Raw genomic sequence first — 5,000 nt, 5'->3', positions numbered from 1 at the left:
ATCGTGGACCGGCAATCACTCCACCTGCGCCCCACTCCAACCGCCCAACTCGCAACTCCAGCGGATGAACGGCGGACTTTTCCCGCAGTCGCAATGTGCAATCCACCCCTATAACATGCGTTTCATGAAGAGTTATCTCCAATATGCGACATTCCCGCTGTCCCTATACATGAGCTGCGGGCTGTACCAGTTACGAGCTAGAGACGCGACCGCGTTGCTCTCTGTACGAATGCCGATGCTGAGCGGTCAGCTAGGAGGCGCTCCATCCATGTCGGTACCGGTGAGCGTTGCACTCGCAGTCGCAAGAACGTACGGCAAGTATATTACCTGGAAGAGTCAATGACAGTCCACGCCCCCCTGCGTGGGAAGAGTCTTTCTAGGCCATGACCCACCGGAAGGGCGCAGCGTCCCCCACCCCAGACATGTGACGTCACACCATCGGTATTGACGACTAGACTGATTCCTTATAATCATTTGCCATACACCGGTGGAAGCTGCCGAGACGAGTAACTACATAGCGGGCTCGCCGTGTCACTAATGTACAGAGATACAACAGTTTCGACTGGAACCGGATTAAACGTATACACGGCGCTGATTAGTAATAGATAGAGCCATCAGAATACAGATAATGTATACAACTGTCCGTATACATGCTGAAAGACTCTGCTCACAATCACAACCACACGTCAGCCACACACCCTTATCACGCACTACTCTCTGCCTGTAACACGCACACAGACAATATGTAAGCACCAGCATGGAACAACACCCAGTGCATCCTCTCCGCCACATTAGACAATCCACACTGTCATAACCAGACTGGGAGGTCCACTCAGAAAACAGAATATCCCACCCACCCGACAACCACCATTGCTCAGCCAAGCCACCAACACCCACACATGTCCTACACAGGGGTGCACCCAACATCACAATACTGCCTCCTCTCACAGCACACAAACAATGGCAGGAATGAAAGACACAGGTCTGCCACAAGCATGGAATGAGAGCGCCGCCTGTCATGAGCCAAAGGTGCATCCTGACGTGGCAAATCAGATGATGCCGCAGGCATCCACTTACTATAATCACAATCAACAAACCGGCCGCCCCGCCCCGCCCCCCATTAAACCTTTCCTTACAACAATGTGTACCTTAACCTAACCTATATCGTACCGTAACCTAACCTATATCGTACCGTAACCTAACCTATGTCGTACCGTAACCTAACCTATGTCGTACCGTAACCTAACCTATGTCGTACCGTAACCTAACCTATGTCGTACCGTAACCTAACCTATGTCGTACCGTAACCTAACCTATGTCGTACCGTAACCTAACCTATGTCGTACCGTAACCTAACCTATGTCGTACCGTAACCTAACCTATGTCGTACCGTAACCTAACCTATGTCGTACCTTAACCTAACCTATGTCGTACCTTAACCTAACCTATGTCGTACCTTAACCTAACCTATGTCGTACCTTAACCTAACCTATGTCGTACCTTAACCTAACCTATGTCGTACCTTAACCTAACCTATGTCGTACCTTAACCTAACCTATGTCGTACCTTAACCTAACCTATGTCGTACCTTAACCTAACCTATGTCGTACCTTAACCTAACCTATGTCGTACCTTAACCTAACCTATGTCGTACCTTAACCTAACCTATGTCGTACCTTAACCTAACCTATGTCGTACCTTAACCTAACCTATGTCGTACCTTAACCTAACCTATGTCGTACCTTAACCTAACCTATGTCGTACCTTAACCTAACCTATGTCGTACCTTAACCTAACCTATGTCGTACCTTAACCTAACCTATGTCGTACCTTAACCTAACCTATGTCGTACCTTAACCTAACCTATGTCGTACCTTAACCTAACCTATGTCGTACCTTAACCTAACCTATGTCGTACCTTAACCTAACCTATGTCGTACCTTAACCTAACCTATGTCGTACCTTAACCTAACCTATGTCGTACCTTAACCTAACCTATGTCGTACCTTAACCTAACCTATGTCGTACCTTAACCTAACCTATGTCGTACCTTAACCTAACCTATGTCGTACCTTAACCTAACCTATGTCGTACCTTAACCTAACCTATGTCGTACCTTAACCTAACCTATGTCGTACCTTAACCTAACCTGTATTGCGCCTTAACCTAACCTGTATTGCGCCTTAACCTAACCTGTATTGCGCCTTAACGTAACCTGTATTGCGCCTTAACGTAACCTGTATTGCGCCTTAACGTAACCTGTATTGCGCCTTAACGTAACCTGTATTGCGCCTTAACGTAACCTGTATTGCGCCTTAACGTAACCTGTATTGCGCCTTAACGTAACCTGTATTGCGCCTTAACGTAACCTGTATTGCGCCTTAACGTAACCTGTATTGCGCCTTAACGTAACCTGTATTGCGCCTTAACGTAACCTGTATTGCGCCTTAACGTAACCTGTATTGCGCCTTAACGTAACCTGTATTGCGCCTTAACGTAACCTGTATTGCGCCTTAACGTAACCTGTATTGCGCCTTAACGTAACCTGTATTGCGCCTTAACGTAACCTGTATTGCGCCTTAACGTAACCTGCATTGCGCCTTAACGTAACCTGCATTGCGCCTTAACGTAACCTGTATTGCGCCTTAACGTAACCTGTATTGCGCCTTAACGTAACCTGTATTGCGCCTTAACGTAACCTGTATTGCGCCTTAACGTAACCTGTATTGCGCCTTAACGTAACCTGTATTGCGCCTTAACGTAACCTGTATTGCGCCTTAACGTAACCGATATTGCGCCTTAACGTAACCTATATTGCGCCGTAACGTAACCTATATTGCGCCGTAACGTAACCCACATTGCCCCTTAACGTAACCCACATTGCCCCTTAACGTAACCCACATTGCCCCTTAACGTAACCCAACACACGTTGGGCCTTAACCCAACACACGTTGGGCCTTAACCCAACACACGTTGGGCCTTAACCCAACACACGTTGGGCCTTAACCCAACACACGTTGGGCCTTAACCCAACACACGTTGGGCCTTAACCCAACACACGTTGGGCCTTAACCCAACACACGTTGGGCCTTAACCCAACACACGTTGGGCCTTAACCCAACACACGTTGGGCCTTAACCCAACACACGTTGGGCCTTAACCCAACACACGTTGGGCCTTAACCCAACACACGTTGGGCCTTAACCCAACACACGTTGGGCCTTAACCTGCTCTGTAATTGTCATACGACGCGTTAAATTAGTGTAGTGTTGCCTAACTGCAACCCCCGCAATATAGTTTGCTACTCGCACTGCCCGGTCCCCAGTGTATCGCTTCATGTTAAACACCTTGCAGCTATACACTGTAATGTGGATGGCAGCAGGACGTACATGCTCAATGCCCTTTGCAGTTGTTCATTGGCATTTGCAGTTGTTCATTGGCATTCGCATGTGCGAAGCACTTAGCCTACGCTGTGGTACGGCCTGTGTCAACTGTCCGCTGATGTTGTACGTCCAAATCACACACTGTACTGCACATTGGTCCTCATGTACTGAATGATACATCGTGGTACATGTGACCGTACAACGACTGCGCCAACAACGGCGAACCATGCGGTCCAAATGTTGTGCACTCAGCTACGTGTCGTCTCCCTATAAGAGCTGGATTGCAGTGTGGTATGCCCTGGATGGCGATCAGCATGAGCCGTCTGTTGATGTAGTGGCGCGTGTTGTCAGACGTAGTCGTCTCTTCTCACACACCGTGATAGCATGGTGCACTGCGTTCCACATCTGCGACATGCGACAGAGGCCGGTTGACAGTCGTTCGCGCAATGGACATCGCATACGTACGGGGGCCACCTTCCACGTGTTCGCGAAGCGTGCACATGTTGTTGCGTGTATGTGGGCAGACATAGTGTGTCGTGACACCTGACACAGGCATGCAACAATCGTTGAATTTGCAAATGGCGATGGACGCCTACGTTTGCTGGTGACGTTATGCAAATGAACAACTGGTAAACCGTTGTGGTGCGGTTGTTCTCGCTAGAGGTGAATCAGTGATGGCGACGATCGGTTGAGCTACCAACCGGTTGTTCCAGCGATACCCACCATGCCCACGAACGTGAATGGCATCTGGGTGTGAAGCGATACGCGGCGGTGGCTGGGTGGGACCGTCCCCGGCCGGTGAGGGGGGGCCTCCCGGCGTGCTGGCCGCGCGGTGCGTGGGCGCACGCGCTACAGCCGGCTGGTGGGGGCGGCCAGTGGCAGGCGCGCCGGCCGACGGAGGCGGCAGGCGGCGCAGCTGCGCGCCGGCGCACCCTGCACGCGGCGCCGTGCGGCCAAAGTAGGTCCTCGCGGGCCCGGTGCGAAGCGCGGTGGACATCTGCAGTGTGCTGGTCCGATTGAGGACTGTGTGCGCTGAGGATGCGCCGCCGCCCGGCGCTCGGCGCCGCGACGCCGTCTGCTGCTCGGTCGCCTCTGCGGTTCTCGCAGGTGGTTTGTATCGCAGCTGTGCGGACGTGTTGGCGCGTGCGCTGTGCTGGGAGAGTTCGCTTCGGCACCCAAGTGGGGCTTTTGTCCTTCTGTGGCGCTGGCGTTGGAGCTGCCGGTCACCGTAGGTGGCGCGTGTTGTCTCCCGCCGGCAATGCCACGACAGCACGCTCCCGGGCCTCTGTCGGCAGCGGCAAGCTCAGTTGGGAGCACGGGTGGTCGCACCTAAAGCGTCTACTCGCCAAACTCCGGGCGATTGCGCCTCTCTCGAACCCGACCAAGTACTTAGGACGGCGCTGCGCGCCGCCGGGACCTGAGAGGGTTTCGAGGTGTATTGTGCAGGGGAGCTCAGCCTCCTCCTGTTTGCAGAATAATTGAGCGGACGCTTGCGTGTTCGCGCGGGCCCCCGGGACACACTCCCGGGCGGCCGGCTGCTCAGCTCTAGTTGACGCAGCTCCCTGGTTGATCCTGCCAGTAGTCATATGCTTGTCTCAAAGATTAAGCCATGCATGT

At 52.2% G+C, this 5,000-nt stretch overlaps 1 non-coding gene across 1 annotated transcript in view; it reads left to right on the top strand.

Annotated features, from left to right (window-relative positions):
• Positions 1-4,942: 4,942 nt before the first annotated feature.
• LOC124579218 overlaps positions 4,943-5,000 on the top strand; it is a 1,910-nt gene continuing 1,852 nt past the window's right edge. The window contains exon 1 of the ribosomal RNA XR_006972928.1: positions 4,943-5,000. This exon is cut by the window's right edge and continues 1,852 nt beyond it. This is a non-coding gene — a ribosomal RNA (small subunit ribosomal RNA).

Source organism: Schistocerca americana, unplaced genomic scaffold (assembly GCF_021461395.2).
Source record: "Schistocerca americana isolate TAMUIC-IGC-003095 unplaced genomic scaffold, iqSchAmer2.1 HiC_scaffold_303, whole genome shotgun sequence".
NCBI classification, from domain to species: Eukaryota; Metazoa; Arthropoda; class Insecta; order Orthoptera; family Acrididae; genus Schistocerca; species Schistocerca americana.
The sequence above is the reverse complement of the archived record's forward strand: the minus strand, read 5'-3'. Positions and strand labels throughout refer to the sequence as shown.